We start from the raw sequence: 10,450 nt of genomic DNA, 5'->3' as shown, positions 1-10,450 counted from the left end.
GCGCAGACTCCTAAGGAAAATGGGGTCGTCTGGGTCCAAGGTTGTGAGAGAGTGTCCTGATTCTCCATGTTGTCAAAGCATGAAAAAGAAATATGGTGATCAATGGGTACCGTTTTTCCATGTGTGGGTTAAAAGTGGGGTTTCCCGAAAGAAGGGAGTTTTAGTATAAAAAAATTAGAGATGTTAAAGGCTAAAATAGATGCTGCAAGAAATGAGGTAAGAATGAAGAACAACATTATTAAAAAGGATTTAGATGAGATGCATGGTCACAAAGAAAGCTGGAAACTGTGGATGAAGGAAGCAGAACATAGGGAACGACAACAGGCAGGGAAAGAAATGCCTAAATGTTCAGGGACAAAGTTAGGGAAAGAATGCTTTGCTACTGACACATGTAAACACTCTCCCTCTGCTCCATCTCGTATGCCGAGGCAAAAAGTGAAATGATGGCCCTCCAGCACAAGCACGATGATGCATCGTATGTCTTCCCACCACCACCACCTCCCCCACCCCCGTCATATGGATCGATATCTTCAACAATTAAGGAACAGGATGAGAGCTCTGCATCTGGAAGAGCCAGATCTAAAGAGGTAATTATCCACAAAAATGCAGACAGTGCTCCAGTCCCCTCTGCCTCATCATCTATGTCTGAACAAATGCTCTCACGTAGTCACACATGCACAGGAGTCACGTACCAGCCTGATCTAGCTGACAGTACAACTATGGTAATGCCACAGCCAACAAACTCATTCCACCCATCCTTGCTGCACCCTAACTACAATATGCCTATGGTTGAGTATCCAGGTCCAACAGGTCCCATAAGAGTCCAAAGAGGATGGATAGACCCGGACATGATGGAAGCAGGAAAACTGCTTCCCTCCCTGGAATCTGGTGGGTACCGGTTTGGTGAGGAATTGGTGTCTTTCTGCAAAAACTGGAGTTCCATGTCGCACGAGTTACGACGACTACTGAAGAACAGACTCACAAGCGACCAGTTCCAGAGAATCGCCACTGACCTGGATGGCGACTATCACCAGGAACAATCAGAGTGGAGAGCAGCGGGAGAGTATGAGAGGTGGGTTGTTGGAGTTAGCAAAGCTATTTAACATGCATTCCCACAGGAAGTCTGCATGACAACTATCCAACAATGCACCCAAAAAAAGGAAGAAAGCACTGAAGATTTTTATCACAGACTGAGTGGTGTGTTTGAACAATATTGTGGCATTCCCAAACCTGAGAATATAGACAGGGAAAATTACGAAACAGCGTATGAAAGTCATCTGGAAAATTGTTTCTTGAGTGGTCTCCGTCCTAGTGTTTACCACAGTGTCCAGAGTTCCTGCATTGGCTGGAAGGATCAACGTCTGAAGGAGATCCGTAGACATGCCAAACATGCAGAGGAGCGGCAAACAGAGGAAAGGGACAAGGAACTCGAAAAACGTGAGTTGACCCAGTACAATGCTTCTCTAACCATGATGCAAAGTATCGTTGACCAACATGCAGGCCGCGGACCCAATCGGGGACGTGGAGGACGCGGACGCGGTCGGGGAGGCAAGCGAGGGAGAGGTGGAGGAAGAGGACAAACACAAGAAAACAATGCAATGCATAATCAGGATGAATGTTTCTACTGCAAGGAAAAAGGACACTGGGCCAGAGATTGCCCCAAAAAGAAAAAAGAAGAAAAAGGAACATCCAAATTTGCCTCTGACTGACTGCCTGACACATTCGTGGTTTCATCTGAGGAGGATGGTAATGCACCACACACAGCTGTTTGCAAGGAAGAAATGCTTGGCACTGATACACTGCTTTCCATGCTGTTAGGGACTGTTGATAGGTTAGAAAAGGAACAAGATTTCAAAACCTTAAATGACAGCTTACTGACTACCAACATGTACTGGACAGAAACCGAAAGCAGCCGTTTCTCTGACTGAGAAACAACTCAGATTTTATGACATACACGATTCACTGCCACACATCTCCATTTCAAAACCTGCTAGTAAACAGTGGAGAGATTTGGGCCCATTTGTTAATCGATGCGAGCGTGCCTCAGATTGGACTCCCATGCCAGAAAATGGTGCATGTTATTCTCAATCTCTGGGGGCATTTAAAAGACCACTGCAAACTAAGATACATTGTCTACGTTCTGTGTATCTTTTGGAAAAAGATAATCCACATCACCTCACTGCATGCAGTCCCAGTGACATTTCCCCACTTTTGGATCAGGTTCCCCCTGAATTATGGGCAAACAGCAAATATGATGTGGGTCTGATAAAAAACTGTGAACCTGTTCAGATCACTGCAAAATCTGATTACAGACCTGTGGTGAAACAATATCCTTTGAAGAAGGAAGCCATTGAAGGCATCCGCCCTGTTTTTCACTCCCTACTAAAAGCAGGAGTGATTGTTCCCTGTGAGGACTCCCCAGTACAGACTCCTATTTTTCCTGTAAAAAAAATCAGACCTAAAGGCCAACCAGATGAATGGCGTTTTGTCCAAGACCTGCAAGCTGTCAAGAACCCTGCAAGTCTGTTAATGCTGCAGTCACTTCACCTGCCTCCAAATTGTTCCACATCCTTATCACAAATCATCTCACAGGTACCTGATGGGTCTCAGTAGTTCTCTGTGGTGATTTGTTAATAATGCGTTATCTCTGTTTTCCAGTTCATAAAGATTGCGCAGTTTGGTTTGGCATTCCTGTTTGATGGTAACGTTAACACTTTCACTAGAATGTGTCAAGGTTTGCACTTCCCTTCCGTCTCTCTACAAAATGCAGCCTTGTCGCAAGTTTCTTACATTGTCTTCTCGACAGGCTCGCTCTCTTTACAGTATGTGAGAGACCTCTTTATCGCTTCTCCACTAAGGAGCAGTGCGAGACGGATACTGTTGCCCTTCTGCAACACTGTTTCGGGAAGGACACAAACTGAGCCTGCGAAAGCTACAGTTCGTCACAGGAGGTCACCTTTTGGGGTCCAGTGTTAACCCCAAACGGCAAGTCTCTTCTCTCCAGAACGCATATCTTGTTTGCTCTAGTCAACACACTAAACCACTCACAAAGAAACAAGCTATGTCTTTTTTTGGGCATGTGTCATATGCAGACAATTTCATTCCTCTACTTCTCTGTGGTTGAACGTCTTTGAGAGATGTCACCACATGCTAGAGGTCTCACCGCCCTCCTCCAAATATCACCTGGACACCAGAGGGCTGCAACATCTTTTGTCAACCTTGAAGCAAGTCTCCTACAGTCGCTGCCAACTTGTAGGGGTTCCAACCCTGATAAACCATTGTCGCAGTGTGTGGATTGAAAAGGAGGGATGTATGACCAGTGCCTTTGATACAAAAAACAGGATCAAGTTTAAAGCTCTGTTTGCTTATTTTTCATGCACTCTTGTCCTGTTGCTAAGGCTTTACCTCATTGTTTGAGAGCTGTAGCAGCAGCCGAACGAGCCGTTCTGGGCCTCACAGTGATTGTGTGTGGGTTTTTCAGAAGTACCATTACTTGTTCCACATGCAGTCTCAAGCTCTTCTTGTCAGACAGAAGACAGCTCATCTTTCAGGCAGCGATGGGCTCAGGTCCATACCCAACCAACTTCTGTTACCGCCACAGTCACAATCAAAAGATGCACCTGTCTGAATTCAGCTACTCTTTTGCCTCTCCCAAACCGATGGAGAGCCACACAGCTGTGTAGCTGTAAGTTCACCAGATATGTCACACGACCTGAACCTTTAGACACACCTTGAACAACCCTGACCTAGTTTCTATGTGGATGGGTCTGCTTCAAGAGACCAACACAGACAATGTCCAGACGGTTATGCTGTTGTCGATGATCATGGTGTTGTTAACAATCTTCTCCTCTGCTTCTCATTACCAGCACAGGCAGCAGTCTGGGGTGGCCTTGCAGAAGCATGCAATGGCCAGAAGGTAAAACAGTGACCACTACCGACTCAAGGTATGCCTTGGTGTCCGTTCACGATTTTGGAGCCTTGTGGAAACACAGAAAATTTCTAAATCTGATGGCCAAACCAAGTTTGCATCATGATTAAGATATCTGCTTTGTTAGCGGCTATTTTGCTTCCAAAACCGATATCTGTCTGTACAATGTGCCAGCACATACATCTCGAGGACGTGATTTCCTAGAGGACACATGCTCGCGCAGATAAAGCGCCCAAAGTCGCGGCTCGGACTTCCCCTTAACTCAAACACTGAAACCACGCCCCCCTATGTACTCTGTTGCTTCGTTTTCTGATCTCAGCAGTTTTGTACACCAGCAGAGAAGAAGTTGTGGACTTCAGAATAACTGCTAATCAGAAGGAGTGTGTGTGGTACGGACAGATGATACACCGTGTCTGCGACAAAGAAATTGTATCCATCTTTGCAAAACTCTCACACGGTTTTGGATCATGTCTCAAAACAGGTATGTGGCACGTCATTCCGAGCTGATTGGTACACAAAGGGTTTTTTTCCACCTTTTGGCACAGCAGTTTTTGAGAAGTTGCATGATCTGCTGCCGAAAATAATGTGGGCAAAACAAAACCACTTGTCACAAACGACAGCACAGCCCACCTACTCAGACCATCCAACATCTGGATTGGATTTCCATTGAAAACTCAGCCCAGCTGAAGGGAAGAAATGGGTTAGATTATCGTTTGCTGTGGAAGGAGGCAATGTGTAAAAGCTCTACAATCTGACGTGTTCTCAATGCTTTGTGAAGCTCCTGATTTCTCGATGAACAACATCACACGTTGGTTAATATCCTGAATACCAGTACCAGTCATTTCAAACCTCCGATGGGGCAGGCGTTTCACGCAAAATTGGAGTGGCTTTAGGACCGTATTGGCCCATGGAGAAACACTATTCTTCCAAATTCCTCATTTCCTATCCCGTCTTTTTAGTGACGTCTCTTATGATTTGTTTCTGTTTTTTAACAAGTCCCCCTGCTCACTGCTATGAAAAAGCCTGATTCCACAGATATGTGGATCAAACGGTGGGGCCATTTCATGCAAAAACTCTACACCACAGTCCTGACTATGACCCCAACCGAACTGACTCAGACTCGACCTTGACCCTCTTGATGAAAAACCAATTTGTAATTGACAGTTGGATCAGTTTCGCCAGTATGATGATGTGTTTTGAACTCTCGTGAATTAGACAACATTTGGAGTTGTTGAGAAATTGAATTTTATATAATATTCTTTGCTTCTATAGGTGTGATTTTTTTATCAATCAAAAGGAGGGACATGTAAATGAAATTTATATTACCTGATTGTGTGTTCTTTTATAACCAATATAGCCATGTTTGAATCTCAGTAATATCCAAAACGAGTTTTTTTGAAGTATAACACTGTGTGCCTTTAATCTTTGTTTGGTGTCACTCAGTACCTTGCACTTAGAAAGTTTTCTCTCATTTACGCAGTTGTTTGTAGCAGTTTTTGTAGCAGTAGTTGTTTGACAGTATACCAACTTGACCTTGGTTCTCACGTGTCCCGCCCAGAGTGTTATGAGGTTTGATTTAGGGATGAACACACCCTTGTAGACACCTGGGTCCGTTAGATAAGTAATGACAAATACGCTTCTTTTTGCAGTCTTCTTTTGTGCCATTTTGTAGAAAACTGTGTTCCTCTTGCAAGAAAAATGGAAAACCTTTTAAAGGACCAATGATTATTTGAAGATCCTGATTTTGTGTCGGTGAATTGCTTCCCAAAGAAATTTCAGCAACACACGGGGGGTGCTGAATAGACAGCGCCTTTTTCTTCTCGTCAGCAGCCTGAAGTGCGAACACACAGCGCCACAGGACCCTTGCACCCATGTTGTGGCTGAAAACGGTACTGCGAAGCGCTCTTCCGCACAGGTAGCCACGGATTCGCTGTTTGCCGGGCGAAGAGAGAGCAGAACGGACCGGGGCGATGCGCATAAGACAGATTACCCATGTTCCACGGGGCAAACTTGACACCGTTTTTCAAATTTAAAAAGATTTCATTCAAAAAGAGAAGGCATTTAAAACCTGAAAAGTGTTTTAGTGAGTGATTAACAGGTGCGGAGCATATATCCACGGGAGTAACCAGAAAGACAACTTGGACCTGCAACCGTGAGTGAGAACGCGCGCGCATCAGGACCTATAAAGCCGACTGGAACCCTGCCCTATATTAGTGTCAGTCATATGTTGCCGCTGCCGCCACATAGCAAACCCAAGACAGGCACAATTTACAACATGCCACGCTATGCGCACCCAACACCCGTTAGAAAACACAGTGCTCCCACTGGAGACATCTGTGGACCCGATGAGCTGTGGGACTACGGGCCAGTGCTGTGACGGCTAACATTTTTGTATAAACAGGGCCTTTTGTGACTTTCATAGAAACTCGCTTTAACCTTTGAACAACAAAATTCACGAGAAACATCCCACTGTTCTGCAATCGGGCACGTCCCCTGCCATAACTACCTGTCTTATGGAGCTCTCAGTGACGTTCATGCGCCCTAGCTGGGCGAAAACGGTGCGCTAAAGTCACGTGAAAATTCAGTGCGCATGCCACAGCTCGAGAGATCCGCTGGTCGCGGAGTTCGAGTCCAGCGAGGTCCAGTTACATTGGTAACGGTTTCGATCTATGCCTGTTAAATTATGCAGAACAAAGTGCAACACCGCCTTTACTGGACGGCCGTGCTTGGTGTGGGTACTGGGCACACAGAAAAGAGGACTCATTGTGGTAAGACTTCCTCTTTGCATGCTCCGGGATTATTCAATTGTTTCCTTTAATGTTCCAGATGTTTATACTCTATATTGTAACTGGTCAAGTACTCACTGTGACCTATGCTACAGTTTTGAGCATAAACTGTGACTTTGGGAACCGGTAAAAGGATGTTAAGACCTGGTTATGTTGCTAAAACGAGCCTTAAATATTTTTCCCTCGTGTCCAGGTGTTGTTTGTTTGTCTGTTTTAAAAAATCGAGGGCAGACTTAATACTTCATGATTTCACATTGATATTGAAACAAAATTTGGCTGCACTTTTTTGCGTAAGATAGATGTGCTTAAGGATCTACAAACGTGTGGGACGTGTAGTCATCACTATACGTCGTTCAGGCTGCATCCAGAAGATGGTCAAACTTGTGAGCCATCTTACTTTATCACACTGCTATTCGGAGTTGCTAACATATCACAGTTGTACAGGACGGACGGGATTGGCCTGTACACCCACAACATAATGTGTTAATAAGTTACCCATAACTTGTAAATGCAGGACCTTCGGAGCAATCTGTGGTACCTAATCGTCAGTAACAGTGCAGGCTCTGGGTATTTAAAGTCAAGTCACCTCACTTCAATTTGAAAAAAAAATACACCTCTGATCTTGGAAACACTGCCATTCTAACCCACATCTCTTAACCTATTTTCACAGTGTTGTGAGTATAAAGTCCACCTCAGCTAAGTAACAGCTTTCTTTTATCAAACATTATTCTTGCCATGCAGCTTCAATGCACATCTGCCAGAGAGAGATATGCATTTTTGTTGGGCTACCCGACCAGTGTGGAAAAACAGTCCATGAATAGAGAAAGGACGAGCTGTTAACAGAAATAAATAACAAAATAAACTTTGTCTACTCTTCAACTTTATAGATTAATTAAAGCGCAGGTCACGTTAATGAAAGCAATAATAACTCACAGCAATGTGTTGAACAATGGGTCACTCTCATAATTGTTCCGAAAGATCTGAGGTTCTTATTTGAATGGATGCCTATTTCTATTCATTGTTGTGTTTGACAAATCATACACCAGCATGACAACAGTGACACACCAGTGTGTAGTGAGCACAGTGTCACAAGACAAACACACAGCAGCTCTGTAGCAGCTAAATGAAGAGTCTAAAGTTGCCACTGATGGTTTAGGCTTCTTGTGAAATGGGGGGGGTGGGGTCCGTATAATGAGATGGGGGAAGGGAAGTTGTCGACAGTTGATGCCGAGGAAACTCTCGCTCCATGATTTTCCTGTCTTTGTGTGAAATTAAGGCTTAGGGTGTGTCTAAGTCGCAGTTCACAACAATGAACCCTGTGGTGCTGAGAAGCTTTTTTTACTGACTTACATTGTCCAGTGTGTATGGGTTTATACCGGGAGTTTAGTTAACCCCGTTTTTTTTGTTTTGTTTAGTTTTTTGCTCAATCTCAGTTGTTCCTTTAAATTGTTAGAACACCACTACACGTTGTTGGTCAGGAACAAGCCTTTGTGCTCTTGCTGTTGATACAAAACACTGACTAAAATATAAATTTACACAGTCTGTTTAGGGGAAATCTGCGATTTCTTTCAAAAACAATAATATGTTGGAAAAATAGTTGCTGAAAAAACGTGAATGAACGACTTTAATCAAACGATTATTAACTGAAATGTGGAGTTAGAGGTTAAAAACTGGTTTTTTCAGTCCCAGGATTTTTGGGCCGTCCTAACGAGTGGCTCGATGACCACTGAGGCCAACCCTGAGCATAACCCTGCCACCCCGAGTAGAGATTAATCCATCATACTCGGAGTGTTTAACAAAGTGTAGTCATGTCCATTTTCCTGAATCATATCTGGACAGGTTGCAGTCGCTTCAAAATTGCTGCCCTTGACTGCTCCAAGCTTCAGCACATCGGCAGACCACCCCGACAGATCTAGGGGGCAGAGAGTACTGCGTCATTTTTACCTGATTTTGACACCTAATTTCAAAACTTGAGATTTTTAATTCATTGTAAAATTTGGCTCCTGGGTAATAACACTTCTTCTTTGGTTCTGACAAACTCAGAGCATAACTTCAATAAAAGCTCTTGGATAAATGGACACAAAGAAAGATTTGTTATGCATCTGCTTGGTTATATATTGCGGGAATACTGCATATTCCTTATTTGGGTGTTTGCCAGACATGATGCCCCCAGTGCCACATCGTCTTTGTCTGGACCGATGGGTTGAACTATAATCTGCCTCCATTCTCCATTAAACACTCTTCATATTTTCTCGCGTCACCAGCAGTGTAGCTCATATACTCTCCTCTCTCTTTTTATATACACTTATCCACTGAGTAAAGCCTGCCAAGGGACAAAATTAGGGCATTAACAACAGCCTACTTAAACTGCATGCATTGCACTGTTGGATTAATTATTGACAAATCTGCACTATCGATGAGTTTGATCAATTTCTTTTTGGTCTGACAAAATAAAACACAAAGGAAGAGAAAGATCAAACGCATTTATGGTAATTTTGAATATATTGTATATTTAAGATAAAATGAGATTGACTATTAAGGGTAGTGGTTGCAATACTTTAAACAATGGATTTAGTTGTTGACATGCAACAACGTTTGAGGGATGATCAAGTGCGCTGTCAAGCATGCAAGGTTTCTTTCCTGTGTTGTGTTGTTGTGTGTGTAACAAAAACCCGCATGAATGCCTCGGCTATGAAAACAAAAAAAAATCACAGTAATTTCCAGTAAAGGTTGTGTCTCAAGAAGAAAAAAAACAAATTGTCATCTAAACCTTCAGTTTCTTCCAGAGCCTCCCAAAGTTAAGCATATCTCTGGAATCGGTGTTTCCATGCACGTGCTCCTCCTGTCAGAGGTCCAGTGGAGTCTATGGTTTGTGGTTGGGACTGTCTGGGTTTTTAGCGGTCAGCATTATCTTCCCGTAGTTTCGTGGCAGTTTGTTCCCTGGCCTCCTCCAGCTGAGAGCGTGGGCTGTGCATGGGGGCGGAGCAGGGGGCAGCGTGGGAGCTAGGCTGTGCTTGGTAACGGTCTCCAGTAGACTGGGTCATGGGTTCAAAGCCTACTCTGAGGACTTGAGTTGGCGCCGATTCTCCGCTTCGGGTGCTGATGAGGAGCTGAGTCGTTGGAGCTTTAGAGGAAGATCTCCCGTTGCCATGCAGCCCTTCTTCAGAGTGCTGTGAGCTGAGCATAAGCACTTTTCCTTTGCAGGCCCTTCTCCCGGATGAGCTTCATTCCTCTGCAGCTCTGCTTGGAAGTCGACCTCCAGCCCCTCCTATGGCCCCTTTCCATCTGAGTGTGTTTGCAATCCACAGAAACACCCGGTCTCGCCGACCGTCCGGGACTCTCGTCAGTGCGGGGTGGGTGTGGATAGAGGCGGAGGGCAATGAATTCTTCTCTTCTCTTGTACGCTTTGACCACTGTAACGGAGGTGTCGGTACCTCAAACGTTACTGTGGAATGAGAGTAGTCTACTCTGAAAAAGCCCTCCTCCAAGGACATCACCGGAGGAAGCGGTGGCCCCATAAAACCGCATCCTCAGTATATGACTTCGTGCCTGCATGATCAATACCTACGAAAGAGTGACAGGCAGCAATAATTCATACAATAGATGGGTTAGCTCCAACAAACAATTACTGGCTGATAGGAGAAATGTGAAAGGGCAGCATTGGTCTCCCCATTATCTCTTTTTCCGCTCTGCTCTTTCTTATTGCTTTGTGGAGTCACTGGTTCATGCTTCTAGG

This window comes from Larimichthys crocea, chromosome XII (assembly GCF_000972845.2).
Source record: "Larimichthys crocea isolate SSNF chromosome XII, L_crocea_2.0, whole genome shotgun sequence".
Lineage (NCBI taxonomy): Eukaryota > Metazoa > Chordata > Actinopteri > Sciaenidae > Larimichthys > Larimichthys crocea.
This window is presented reverse-complemented; position numbering follows the sequence as displayed.